This window comes from Psittacula echo (genome assembly GCF_963264785.1).
Source record: "Psittacula echo genome assembly, chromosome: 8".
Lineage (NCBI taxonomy): Eukaryota > Metazoa > Chordata > Aves > Psittaciformes > Psittacidae > Psittacula > Psittacula echo.
The window spans coordinates 3,236,719-3,251,539 of NC_137744.1; positions in this window are offsets into that span (position 1 = coordinate 3,236,719).

Below are 14,821 nucleotides of genomic sequence, written 5' to 3' on the forward strand. Positions count from 1 at the left end.
CAGCTGAAAAGCAAAGCAGGTGATCTGTTCCACCAAGGATGGCAAGGAGGGAAGGAGGGAGGGGAAAATGGTCCATTGGGGGTTATTTTGCCCCAAATCTCATTCTTCCTTTTTTTTTAAACTGAAACCTGTATTTCTGCATCTGTGCTCCTCAGGCTGGTGGGTTCCACACCAGATCACAGGTGAGGGCAGAGCCCCATCTGCATCCCGTACCACATGCTAACATGACTCTGTTGTCTTCCCCTGGGCAGCGCAGCGCACAATGGGCTACGCTGCTCCCGGAGGAGTGGTTGTGGTGGTGCTGACGACCAGCTTCCTCATCAAGAGCATCTGCCATCGCCACGGTGAGAGGGGTTGCTCCAGGGACCACCCCACACACTGAGGCTAAAGCTTGTACGTGATACGTAAATCCCAACGTCCCTTCAACTTGGCCGCTGGGAGTTAGACTGAAACCAAATCCAGCAAATTGGGGTTTTCAGGGAAGTGAAATCTTTGCAAAAGCAAAACTAGGTTTTCAGCACCCCCCTCTTCATTTATTTTCCCTTGTTTTGCACATGTGCATGTTTCACAGTGATTTGCCTTTCCCCTCTATCACCTTCTGCCTCAATGGTGTTTAGTGCTGACTCCTGGCTTTTCTGCCCACAGAAGAAGGATGCACGGACTTCACGGACGTGACCATCCTCACGGTCAGCACAGCGGCCGTGTCGGCCCTCCCACTCCTCGCCATCTTCCTCTGCTGTAAGTCTCCTGCTCCTTCAGTTCCCTGCCCCTCCAAGTGCTCTATATCCAGCCAGCTGGTCTCCCTCTGACCCCATGGGATCAAGCAGCCATCAGAATCATTTAGGAACTATTTATTTGGCTTTCGTGAAGGCCCCAAGACCTCTCCGTTGCCCCTTTCCCTTCCCTGGAGAGCCCCAGGCACCATTCCAAGCACAACATCCCATCCTGTGCGTTCGGTGCCTCCTGTACGCTTTCTCCTGCTGCCTGAGAACAGACTTGTCCTTTCACAGATCACACAACTCAGGGGTGGCTGAAGGAACGTGACACCCGTTAGGCGGACATGGAGAGGTAGAGCCTCTATTGCCTTTTTCCAAATAAATTCATACCATCTAGAAGTAAAACGAGCGGGATACGGAAACTACCCTGTGCTTTGCGTTAAGTCCTAGACCCCAAGAAAGACGCAGCCCAGTGCTGCTGTCGCAGCCCCTGATTTCACAGTGGGTTCAGTGGGTAACTCCATGGAGGTCCCCAACCAGCAAGGCACTTGAGTCCCTGCTCAAATCTCCCCACAGATTTCTTCCCTCATGGCCTCAGCCTGGCATCTTTAAGCCTTAATTCCTGCTGGTTTCATAGAATTATAGAATCCTAGAATGGTTTGGGTTGAAGGGACCTTCAAGCTTGTCCAGTTTCAACCCCCTGACTGGGGCAGGGACACCTTCCACTGGAGCAGCTGGAAACACCGTCTGCTGCAGCCCCAGCAACCTGCTGTTGAGGCTGCCCTTGCTGCCCGCTGCCAGCATTGCTGGCAGGTGCTCTGCCGCTTGCCCACCGCTCCTCAGTGTGGGCTGAGTGCCTGGGGCCTTGCTGCTGTTGGCTGCACGGACAGTGTCTGTTCTTGTTGAATTATGGGAGATGTCCTTGTGCTTTTCTGCATGTTTGTTCAAAAGTCTTACAAAAGCCACCTTGAGTCAGGTTTATGTTTCAAGCCTTGCCTTTGCAGGGCTGAAATTTCAGGCCTGTAGTAAGTACAGGCAAGAATCACAATGGGCTGAGCATCAGCATGAAAAGTCCTATATTTCTGCTGCTTTTTCTGATGTACAAGTGTCTAAAACAGCCTTAAACTGTCATCCTAGATACCCTGCCATAAAACGTCAGGTTAGGAGCAGCCTTGAGTAGGTGCTTAGGAGTAGGTCTCCATCCCCCATAGTCTGTCTCCATCCTCCAAGGTAAGATCAGCTATACTTAGGTCACTTGTTAACATCTGGAGAATTTCAGTAGTTTGAGAGAGATTCCATACCATCTCCAGGTGATCTGTCCCAAAATGAACTATTCTTAGTGGTGGAAGTTTCCGTTGGTACCTAATCAGAAGCCTTCAGGATGCACTTTAAACCTATTACTACTTCCATCCCCATGAAAGAGATCCTTTCCTTCCTTCTTGTAGCAGCCATTCCTCTAAATCAGAGGGCCAAGTGTGTACCTTGCCCTCTTCATCTCATCATCTAAAAGGTAGGTTTGCAAGTTTAAGCCACCTATATGGGCTCCTCTAAGTCATGCAAAGAGCCAAGCTGGCTCATCCTCTCAGAGCTGAGGTGAATCACTTGTTGAAGGTACTTGTTCTTCGGATCTGTAAAGGGAAACCCAGGCATCGGAAAGAAATCCTACAGGGGTAGTGAGATTGTTTCAACTCCAGCCTCTAGGCAGATAATAATGTGTTTAAGACTCCCATATAAATTTGGCTGTAGTAAGTACTGTTGTGTTGTGGGCTGCCTAAGTTATCATCAGCAGAGCTTCAGAGATCTAAGGAATTCATTGTGTTGATGGGTGACAGGTACAGCCTTGCAGCACTGGTACTTTAATGTATGTACAGGTTTTACTGTGTTCTTCCTTCCATCAGATCATCAAAGATGGGGAGGAGCACGATGATCTCACTGAAGTAGCAAAGCTTTTCAACATCCACGAAGACTAAACTCTGGAAAAGAAACACCACAATAGGTGTGAGGAGGGCAGCGGGGGCCACTGTCTGTGTGCACCCCTTCCCATTCAGACTCCTTCCTCTGAGTACATGAGAATATTGCCAGTCAGCTACAGTTCTGATCTTTGCAGCAATAAAGTCAGACTGTTCTAAGTTAAATAACTTTGTCCTCTAGCTGTGCATTGCTGGCTTTGAAAGGGGAGTATGCTGCACGCTGTTGCCAGGTTTTCCCTCATGTCAGTAGTGGAGAAGCCTGCGGAGCAACCTCTTTCCTTGCAGCACTTCCCAGCTGCTGAGCTTGCAGTCCTGCTGGCTCTTGGCAGCGTGTGCTGCCCATGCAGGAAAAGCGCATCCCGATGGGATGAAACAGTGTGTGATGGAGTGGCTCCCACGTCAGCTGGCTTTTGAAGCCTGCTGCGTGCTGCAGCCCAGTGACCAGAATGAGAGGGATGCAGAAGGGATGTGAGAATAAGGAGCGAGGCTTGGAGCTACTAAGGCCGGAGATAAGGAACTAAATTATGGGAGCAATGGAGGAGGTGCACTTGCACGTGTTTGGAAAGCACAGGCTGAACTGGGTGGGGAGAGCCACTCACGGGAGGTGCTGCACCCAGAGGTATAATGATGTCAGGAGCATGTTATCAGCACTCCAGCCCCCATGTAGGAACTTGGGATCTGTTATCTCGGAGCTGTTGGCTGTGCATGCCAATCCAGCAGGTGCTGTGGCAGGTCGTGTTCGACCTGCCAGCCCCTACCCTGCCCCTGCTCCCGCTCCCGCCAGCACTGGGCTGTGGGAGATGTGGGCTTGGGGCCCAAAAGAGCGTGACAACACAGGAGCAGACACTCCGTCTGCCACCGTTGGTGACAATGGCACCCCAGCCACCACTTCAGTCAGAGAGAGCTGTCAGCATGTGCTGCAGACTGCTACCTGTGATGGGGAGCCAGGGACCCCACTAGCAGCCAGCAGCATGGCCGGACCCAGCACACAACAGGGCTGCAGGGGCACAAACAAGAACAGACACTGTCCGTGCAGCCAACAGCAGCAAGGCCCCAGGCACTCAGCACACACTGAGGAGCGGTGGGCAAGCGGCAGAGCACCTGCCAGCAATGCTGGCAGCGGGCAGCAAGGGCAGCCTCAACAGCAGGTTGCTGGGGCTGCACCAGACGGTGTTTCCCCTGCGTCTGCCCCCGCTGCCCCACATCAAGATTTCAGAGCAGCCAAAGAGGAGCTGCCTGGCCGGAGCTCCTGAGAAGCACTGGGCACCTCTCCCTCCTATTGCACCGGCATGAGGTTCCCATCGATGCAGGCAGGAATATCTCTCCCCCGCCCCGTGCTCTCCCTCTGCCCTGTCCCTTCCTCTCTCCCCCTCTCTCCCTCGTTCTCTCTTTCATTAATGCATTCTCCACTTTCCATTATTTATTAACTTCCTTCCTTTGTTTTATTTAGAAAAAACAAATTAAATAACAGTGGTTACGTGGAGCTCAGCCCCTCCTGCCCCAGCGCTTTGGGCCAGGCTAAAACTTCCCTGACCTTCTCTCACCTCCTCACTTCCTCAGCTGAGGCAGAGGCTCTACCCACGGCTGCAACCCCCCCCGACACCCCTCACTGCCCCCAGCACATCCCACCTCCCCATTAGTGCTTGCTCTGCACGGCCACCCAGTGCATGGCACAGGAGACATGCCCAAAATGAAGCCCCCAAGCTGCAGTGATGCCTCGGAGGTGGAGGGACTCCATGTCTGGTCCCAGCTCCAGCACAGCCAGAGGGTTTCCCCAGGCAGAGCCAGCGGGGTGGGGGAGTGATGCTCAGACTCGTGGTGAGCAGATGCTCTGCTGCAGGTCTCACAAACCCTCATCCATCCCTTGCCGTGGTCCCCCAAAAGAGCTGACAAGAAACGTGGAGAGGGGCTTTGGACAAGGGCCTGTAGGGACAGGACAAGGGGAATGGCTTGAACCTGCCAGAGGGGAGACTGAGATGAGCTCTGAGGCAGAAGCTCTTCCCTGTGAGGGTGCTGAGGTGCTGGCACAGGGTGCCCAGAGAAGCTGTGGCTGCCCCATCCCTGGCAGTGTTCAAGGCCAGGTTGGACACAGGGGCTTGGAGCAAGCTGCTCTAGTGGAAGATGTCCCTGCTCATGGCTGGGGTTGGAACTGGAGGAGCTTTAAGCTCCCTTCAACCAAACCAGGCTGGGGTTCCGCGATTCCCACAGTAGTCAGGTATGTCCCGGCAGTCCAGGGATGCTCCCCACAGCTGCTGCTGGTCCATGCTGCCCTGCCAGGGTGGGCTGAGCTCAGGGGCTTGCCTGGATGGGGACAACCCCAGTGTCTGCCTTTGTGCCAAGCATCCTGACCCCAACACCCCTCCAGGGTCACTCACTGGGACAAAGAGCCCCCAGGCTGCTGAGTCACATTCCTCTGCTCCAAGCGGGACCCAAGGGGCCATGGAAAGCCTGGGGCAGGGCCATGCTGTGCTGCAGGCAGTGGGAAAGTCAGGTTGGAAGGGGAAAGGGGCTGTGCAGCAGCCAAAGCAGTGACCCTGGGGTGAAGGGTATTCCTGGGGCAGGGGGGAGCTGAGGGGAGACCCCAGGGATGCCCAAGGGGGACGGAGCCGGGAGCAGGCAGAGCTCCAGAATCCCTGCTCCATGAAGGAGCCATAGGAGAGCTGGGGACACGAGACATGGGTCACAGTGAGACTCCAACCCTCAGCTCAGACTCAGGGAGCCACTGAGGTCCTGGGTTGAATGGGCCAGTCTCTGTGTGGCTCCCACCTGAATCACCACCTCCTTCCACTCATCCCAGGGAGCCCCTCTCCCCCTTCCCAGATTGCTGCCCTGGGCAGGAGGAGCATTCACCCAGCACAGGGGGGAGGCATTGGCTGTGTCCAGGCTCGCCTGCCCCTGTCCCCATGGAGGGAAGGGGACGGTGCAGATGCTGCCCCATCACAGAGTGTCTGTCCCTCCAGGGGAGGGACCCCATTCTCATTTTCCCAGGGGGGGTGATAAAAAAAAAACCAAGAGGGAAAGGAGCGGAGCTCGCGCAGCTCCTGCGTTTGAGTGTGGGATGAGGGATGTCGGACAGAGGTGGGGGAGTGGGCTCCTCTTCTGTGGAACGAGATCGGTGTGCGTGCTATGGGGAGTTTGCACATTGGAAGTGAGACTGCCCTGGTGGGGGGAGCGCCATGGGGTGGCTCCGGTGACTGAATTGGAACTAGACTGACAGGGACCTGGGGAATCTCCTCTAGCAGATACACTGGTTAAATTAAAACTAGGGACTAGAGGAAAGAAAGTGGAATTTTAGTGGGTACAGGAGCAACGTATTCAGTGTTAAATCAGAGAGAAAAGAATTTGTTACAGATGTGGGAGCTACTGGCCACCAAGAAAAAGGAAAAAGGTTAGAAAAGAAAAGAAAAAAGAAAAGAAAAGAAAGGAAAGGAAAGGAAAAAAAGAAAAGAAAAGAAAAGAAAAGAAAAGAAAAGAAAAGAAAAGAAAAGAAAAGAAAAGAAAAGAAAAGAAAAGAAAAGAAAAGAAAAGAAAAGGAAAGAAAAGGAAAGAAAAGGAAAGAAAAGGAAAGAAAAGAAAGAAAAGAAAAGAAAAGAAAAGAAAAGAAAAGAAAAGAAAAGAAAAGAGAAAAGAAAAGAAAAGAAAAGAAATTGCAGCCCCTGATTTCACAGTGGGTTCAGTGGGTAACTCCGTGGAGGTCTCCATCCAGCAAGGCGCTTGAGTCCCTGCTCAAATCTCCCCACAGATTTCTTCCCTCATGGCCTCAGCCTGGCATCTTTAAGCCTTAATTCCTGCTGATTTCATAGAATTATAGAATCCTAGAATGGGTTGGGTTGAAGGGACCTTCAAGCTTGTCCAGTTTCAACCCCCTGACTGGGACAGGGACACCTTCCACTGGAGCAGGTTGCTCCAAGCCCCTGTGTCCAACCTGGCCTTGAATACTGCCAGGGATGGGGCAGCCACAGCTTCTCTGGGCACACTGTGCCAGCACCTCAGCACCCTCACAGGGAAGAAGCCCTTCACCGCAGCCCTTTGGATTTCAGCCATGCTGTGGGTGCCTTTGGGCTCAGCCAGCTTTCTGAGGGAATGCCCGTGGGGCACCACAACCTCATGGACCTCAGGCAACTTCTCTTTGTCCAAGCCAAAACCATCCTGAGATACAGTGGAACCAGTATCGCACCCACAGCCATTTGTAGGGTCTTGTTCTGTCTTTGGGCCATGCAAGGTTTGGCACAGAGAGAGGCCACTGCAGCCCTCGCTTCTGCCAGGCGTGTGGGGCACCAGAGCCCCTGGCTCCAAAGATGCTCAACACCTTCCTCCTCCTCTCCCTTCCAGGTCCTTTGAAATGTCCCAGCGCAGCAGCAAGGATGCTCTTTCCACCCATTAGAGGTGGGTCTGGGTGTTTCTCACTTGGCTGAGTCAACCCCATCTTCCTCCCAGGTTTAATAGGCTCTCAGTTTCAGTGGATTTCAGCCTCTGGGATGCCTGCAATAAATGGCAAAGAAATGAACTCATTTCTGCCTTTTGTTTTGAATAACACACAACCAGGGAGGCCAATTGCACTTTTCTCCCTTTCTTTCTCTTTAAAAGCAGCCCCTAAGTAGAGAAGAGCCGTCAGGAATAGCTGCAGGACTCACCCGACCCTTCCCACTTTTCTCCCTGCTCCCCGGTGCAGATAACTTCAGTGCATGGGGGTTTTTTTGGGAGGGTGTTGGGGAGTGTCAGGTTCTTTCCCCCTGAATCCACAGGCCTATGTGCTGCCTGCCCCCATTAGCACAGGGCAGCATCCCCAGGGGACTGCTGTCCTCCAGATATGAGGCTGGGGGGATGGGGGGGCAGCAGCTGATTTGAGCCTTCTCTTTAACCATGCAAATCCCTCTGGGCAGCCCTGGCCTGTGCTGGGTGCTCTGGCATCATCTCCTGCCAGGAGGGGCTCTGCAGTGGAGGGGAATTGCGGTGCCAGGGGGGGTAGGGTTTGGATGCTGCCTGTGGCTGGGTGGGGAGGGCTCACTCTTTGGGCTCAACAGGAAACTGAAACCTTATGAACTCTATTGTGGTCCTTGTTTTTTTTCCTGTCTGAAAAGGCAGAGCCACATCCACACCCCAGCGCTGCCTCCCTGCGCACCGAGAGAAGCATTACTGCTGGGCGCCAAAAAGGGCCGACGTGGGCTCAGTCAGCACCTCAGCACCACACAGCCATTTGCCCACCCCTTCATGTTCCTTGCCCTCTTCTGATAAGAAAAGTCCGATAAATAAAGTATAAGACTACTACTAACGATAAGGGAAATAACAAGAGGAGAGAATACAAAACTAAAAGGGCAAAGGAAAAAAACGATCAAAACAAGTGATGCACAGTACAACTACTCAGCACCCGCCGACCCATACCCAGCCCGACCCAAGCAGCAGTTAGTCCCTTACAGGTAATTCCCCCCAGTTTCTATACTGGGCATGATGTGCTGTGGTATGGAATATCCCTTTAGCTAATTTGGGTCAGGTGTCCTGTCTCTGCTCCCTCCTGGCTTCTTGGGCCCCTCCTGGCTGGCAGAGCATGAGACTGAAAAGTCCTTGATCAGGATAAGGGCTAATGAGCAGCAACTGTGTGTTATCAGTGTTACCTGTGTTACCAGACTGAAGCCCAAACAAAGCACTGCACTAGATACAAGGAAAGAGAAAAAAATAACTGTTTCAGCTGAACCCAGGAGCCAGAGGTCCAGAGGGTGGGGATGGGCTGGAGATGCTTCCTAGAGCTGAACTGTGTCTCATGGAGTGGAAAGCTGAAGGTCCAGGTGGCTGCAGCAGCAGCGGGTGCAGAGGGAGCATCTCTGTGGGTGGTGGTCCCATTGCTGAGGCTGCGGCTGAGCCACGGGACAGAAACGGGATCACCGCAGCTTCCCGAGTGAAGCCAGCGGAGGGAGCGCGGAGGCTGCAGGGGGCATGGAGCAGGGTGGTCCCTTCACACACACGGCGGGAGCCAGACGCAGGCTCCCCGCCCGCTTCCGCTCGCCGCAGAAGCGGCGGCACAGTCCGGGCGCTGCAGTCAGTGTTGTGTCGTGTGGCAGGGGTTGGCTCCGGGCTGCAGGCCCAGGGGAGGAGGGGCCGGTGGCCGGTGGGGTGGTGGAAACAGCGGCTGCACCTGTGGGGCTGGGGACTGGGGCGGTGGGGATGGGAACTGCAGCGATAGGGATGCCGACTGAAGCAGTGGGCACCGAGGGATCTCCCCCTCACCCCCCTGCTCCCTGCCAGGAGCTGCTCTCTGCTCCCCAGGCACAGCTTCCCCCTCCTACCCAGTCCCAGAAACATGAACTCAAAGGCAGGCAGGCAGAGTCATCATAGGCCCTCAAGGTACTGTTCACACAGCTCCTAAAGAGCCCCCATTCTCCCCTCCCCAGCCCTTGGGCGGGGTAGCCTTTGCACGTGTAGTTTGGGGTACTCAGTCCCAGGGCTCTGATGAGCTCCATTCACCCTTTACTGCAGGATGGGGAGAGCATCAGGCAAGGCCAGGGCGAGGTCACAGAAGCCTCTGAATTAGCTCCTTATTGGTCTATGAGGAAGGTGGTTTTCTTGGTTTGCTCATTTATCCCTGACAGTTCAGGGCCAGGTTGGATGGGGCTTGGAGCAAGCTGCTCTAGTGGAAGGTGTCCCTGCCTGTGGCAGGGGTTGGAGCTTGGAGGAGCTTTGAGGTCCCTTTCAACCCAAACCATTCTATGGTTCTATCATGATTCTACAGCTGTGATGGTTTCCCCAAGCTGTTCTCCAAGCAACCTTTTTGCTCAGCCTGTGCTGCTGGTGGAATGAATTGGCAGATCTCATTGAAAGGGCTTTAAACTAGGTTTGAAGGGGGAAGGGGATGCAGCTGGGCTGACTGGAAGCAGGTCCAGTGGTAATCAGCCTGGGTCGGTGGTGAAGTCGGTGGACCAGCTGAGGTGTATGTATACTAATGCATGTAGTATGAGGAATAAACAAGAAGAGCTGGAAGCCATGGTGCAACAATATAGTTATGATGTAGTCGCCATCACAGAAATGTGGTGGGACGAGTCAAATAGCTGGAACATCATATTGGATGGCTACAAGCTCTTCAGAAGAGATAGAAAAGGGAGAAGGGGTGGAGGGGTGGCCCTTTATATTAGGGAGGTTTTAGATGTTATAGGTATTGAAATTAACGATGATGAAGTTGAATGTTTATGGGTAAGAATCAAGGGGAAGGCCGGTAAGGCTGATATCCTATTGGGGGTTTGTTATTGTCCACCGAACCAGAAAGAAGAAGTGGACAACTTGTTTTATAAGCAACTGGAGAATGTTTCTGGATCTTCAGCCCTTTTTCTTGTAGGCGACTTCAACCTACCAGATATATGTTGGGAATTTCATACAGCTCAAAAAAGGCAGTCCAGAAAGTTTTTAGAGTGTGTGGAGGATAACTTTCTGTCACAGCTGGTGAGTGAGACTACCAGGGGAGGGTCTATGTTAGACCTGTTGTTCACTAATAGAGAGACTGGTGGGTGAGATGGAGGTTGGAGGTTGCCTGGGGCACAGTGATCATGAAATTGTAGAATTCTCAATACTCAGGGAAATCAGGAGGAATATCAATAAGACCTATACCTTGGACTTCCGGAGGGCAGATTTTGCCCTGTTTAAGAGACTCATTTGGAGAATTCCTTGGGAAACTGCCCTTGAAAACAAAGGAGTTCAGGAAAGATGGGTGTGCCTCAAAACAGAGATCTCGAGAGCACAGGAAAAGTCTGTTCCTGTGTGCCGAAAGATGAGCCGACAAGGCAAGCACCCAGCCTGGATAGGTACTGAGGTTATGAAGGAACTTAGAAATAAAAAGAAGGTGTATCATCTTTGGAAGGAGGGTAGGGTTTCTCAGGGAGTGTTTAAGGAGGCTGCTGGGGTATGTAGAAAGAAAATTAGGGAGGCCAAAGCTCAGTTTGAACTTAAATTGGCAACTTCCGTAAAGAATAATAAAAAAAGTTTTTATAAATATATCAATGGTAAAAGGAAGGGTAAGATTGATCTTTGCTACTTACTGGATGAGGCAGGAAACTTAGTAACTAAAGATGAGGAGAAAGCAGAAGTGCTTAATGCCTTTTTTGCCTCAGTTTTCAGTAGGAAGACACCTTGCCCTCAAGATAACTGTACTTTGGGGTTGGTAGGTGGTGTTAGGGAGCAGAATGGTCCTTTTGTTATTCAAGAAGAGGAAGTTGGAGAGAATTGTTGAAGCACCTGAACATTTACAAATCAATGGGACCAGATAGGATCCATCCCAGGGTGATGAGGGAGATGGTGGATGAGCTTGCAAAGCCGCTCTCCATCATTTACCAACAGTTGTGGCTCACTGGTGAGGTTCCAGATGATTGGAAGCTGGCCAATGTGACGCCCATCTATAAAAAGGGTAGGAGGGAGGATCCTGGCAATTATAGGCCAGTTAGTCTGACCTCAGTGCTGGGAAAGTTAATGGAAAAGTTCATACTGAGTGCTATTAAGCAGCACTTAAGAAGTGGCCAGGGTATGAGACCCAGCCAGCATGGGTTTATGAAGGGTAGGTCATGCTTGACCAACCTGATTTCCTTTTATGATCAGGTGACCCGCCTGGTGGATGTGGGAAGGGCTGTGGATGTTGTCTATTTGGATTTCAGCAAGGCTTTTGATACTGTCCCCCATAACATACTCCTGGAAAAGCTAGCAGCTCACGGCTTGGACAGGAGCACTCTTTGCTGGGTCAGCAACTGGCTGGATGGCCGGGCCCAGAGGGTGATGGTGAACGGTGTTGCATCCAGCTGGCAACCAGTCACCAGTGGTGTCCCTCAGGGGTCTGTGCTGGGACCGGTGTTGTTCAATATTTTTATTGATGACACGGATGAGGGTATTGAGTCCTTCATCAGTAAGTTTGCAGATGACACTAAGCTGGGAGCTTGTGTGGATCTTTTGGAAGGAAGGAGGGCTCTGCAGAGAGACCTGGATAGGTGGGATAGGTGGGCAGAATCCAATAAGATGAAATTTAATAAGTCTAAGTGCCGAGTCCTACATTTTGGCCATAAAAACCCTTTGCAATGTTACAAGTTGGGGACAGTGTGGCTGGATAGTGTCCAGGCAGAAAGGGATCTGGGGGTATTGGTGGATGGCCAGCTGAATATGAGCCGGCAGTGTGCCCTGGTGGCCAAGAAGGCCAATGGCATCCTAGCCTGCATTAGGAATGGTGTGGCCAGCAGAAACAGGGAGGTTATTCTTCCCCTGTACTCAGCACTGGTGAGGCCGCACCTTGAGTACTGTGTCCAGTTCTGGGCTCCTCAGTTTAAGAAGGAAGAGGAAATGATTGAGCGTGTCCAAAGGAGGGCAACGAGGCTGGTGAGGGGCTTGGACCACAAGCCCTACGAGACGCGATTGAGGGAGTTGGAGTTGTTTAGCCTGGAGAAAAGGAGACTCAGAGGTGACCTTATCACTCTCTACAACTTCCTGAAAGGAGGTTGTAGACAGGTGGGGGTGGGTCTCTTTCACCAGGCAGCAACTGACAGAAGGAGAGGACACAGTCTCAAACTGCGCCAAGGAAGGTACAGGTTGGATATTAGGAAGAAATTTTTCACAGAAAGAATAATAAAATATTGGAACGGTCTGCCCAGGGGGGTGGTGGAGTCACCATCCCTGGATGTGTTTAAAAAGAGACTGGATGTGGCACTTGGTGACATGGTTTAGTCGAGGTGTAGGGCATGGGTTGGACTCGATGATCTTGAAGGTCCCTTCCCACCTGGTAATTCTGGTAATTCTGATTCTGGAGATGCCAGTGTTGTGGGGACATGTGGAGAAGGTTGGGGGTTCCCCCATCCCTGCACCAAGCAGCCTTCACCTTTCTCAATCCCTGTGTAGCAGATGCCAACGGTGAACTGTCACGGAAGGGACTCAGTCGGAAATCAATGTGATCAGACAAAGCCATTTATCCTAGAAAACTAACTCTTTATATACTATTTCTTAAAGTTGTTTTCACTAACTTGGCACATTGTGATTGGATACATATCTGTGAGGCCCTTAACAACTAACATATAATTGGTTAAGCACAGGTGGGAGAACCTGACCTTCAAAGTTTTCCAACAGTCCTCAATTTAGCAACTCAGTAAATTCCAGCTCCTTCTTATCTTGCTGGGATTCTCACTCCCAGTGCCTCGCTCCCATCTTCCTACACCTTTTGTTGTTCCTTGGTTCATGTCGAACTCCATGTAGGCACTTGCTGATCTGGGTATGTGGCTGTTCTTTGCCAGAAAATCATCCACAGTGGACCCCTGTGAAGCAGATGCCTTTCACGCTGTCCTTCAGAGACCCGGCCACCATGTTTGGAGCAGCCACAGCAAGAGCCCCTCAGTGCAGAGAGCGTTCATCCCTTATGCTGGTCTGAAGGAGCTTTCAGGGCTTCACCATGTTACCCTGCCTGCTGGTGGACATCATGTGCTGTGAGTATGAAAAGGGACTTGTGTGGGGCTTGCACTGGCCATGCACCAACTTGGAGAGCTCATCCTTGCAGCATTCCTGTGCTTTCCTTCCCTCCCTGCTCCATCCAGGCTGGCAGTGCTGGTGAAGGTTTCTCCTTTGGGGAGCCATCCTGGTGAGTGCCTCCTTCCTCCAGTGCCGTACCTGGGTACCACCACCTCTTAAAGCAGCTTTCATCCACTTCATCCTTAAGGATTGCTCCCTGTGAGTCTCTTCTCTGCTCTCAGACCTTGCCTTGAGCTTCTTCACCTCCTCTCCGTCATCTTCCCTCTTTGCTTAGACTAGTTTTCCTTTTGGTTTCTGCTCTTTTAGCTTGTTTACTCTTCAGGAACCAGCACAGCCTTTTTTAACATGCTAAAAATATCTCCAAGGTGACGCTTCTGTCAGATTTAGGGGCTGGAAATATTAGATGTGACTTTCCTCTTGGTAAGTCCTTTTCTGCCAGTGGGGCTACAACAGGGTTCTCATGCCTGGGTTTTGTACAGCGCATTTCAGGGTTGCACTTGCAGCCTGGCCCTGATGCATAAGGTCACTGGGCATGTAGCTAAGTGGGAGCAGCAGCTTTGCAGGGTTTAACCTCTTCTCGAGGACGGGGGTGGGACACACAGGCTGACTATGCCTGCTGGTTCTAGCAGTGTTCAGACAGGTCAGCTCTCACACACCAAGACTGTCAGCAGACTTATTTAGCAGCCAGGACTACAGAATCCCAGCAAAGTGCATCTCAGAGTTTGTTTTCCAAGCAATGCTCTTCTTTTCAGGTGCTGAGACCCAGGGGGGAGGTCACTCTGAGATAGCATCTGCTGATGTGCTTAAAGCCCTAGAAAGTCCAGATTTCCATCATTTTCATCCCAAAGGGCAAGACGTCATCTTAACCAGCTAAGAAGTGGTTTTACTACACAATCCAACAGTTTTATCTTACCAAAGGAGGAAAGGAATCAGGCATGTGGTTTAACAGGTGTCAGGAAGTCAGTTGAAAACTTGTGGCAAGAATAAGTAAGATAAAATAGGGTGTACAAGGAGATGAAATTGCTCATTGGCTTTGCTTCAAAATTAACCCGCTCTGGCATCTCACCTGTTTCCAGACCTGTTGGTGATTTGGCAGGGGTCCTCAGCAGTGGGGAGAATCACAGAAAGGAGACTTGCAGCTGAAGGATCTGATGTACTGATGCATGCGCCGGATATCAAGAACATGAGCATCACTGAGTGGGAATATATAAGAAACACCACATCTGAAATCATCCTGCAGCACTATGCAGATGAGCAGTCTCCAGCAGTTTACCAAGGCAGAGTGATCATCTATCCAAAGAACAGCTCGATTCTTCTGCAGAGGGTACAAGAGGGAGACAGTGGCATCTATAAGCAATGGTTGATCTGATGCATGATAAAGACAGGACAACCCTCCTTGCAGTTATCAGTAAGCCAAAGGTGTTGAGAGGATGGTTTTCACAGAGATTCACCAGTCCGTGCAGCAGACAGCTCGTAGAATCACGGAGTGGTGAGGGTTGAAGGGCCATTAAAGCTCATCCAGTTCTAAACCCCTGCCACGGCAGGGGGGCAGAGACACCTTCCACCAGAGCAGGTTGCTCTAATCCCTGTCCAACCTGGCCTTGAACACCTCCAGCTCCACAAGATGGAAACCAGAATAGTCATAGTATCATGTAGTAT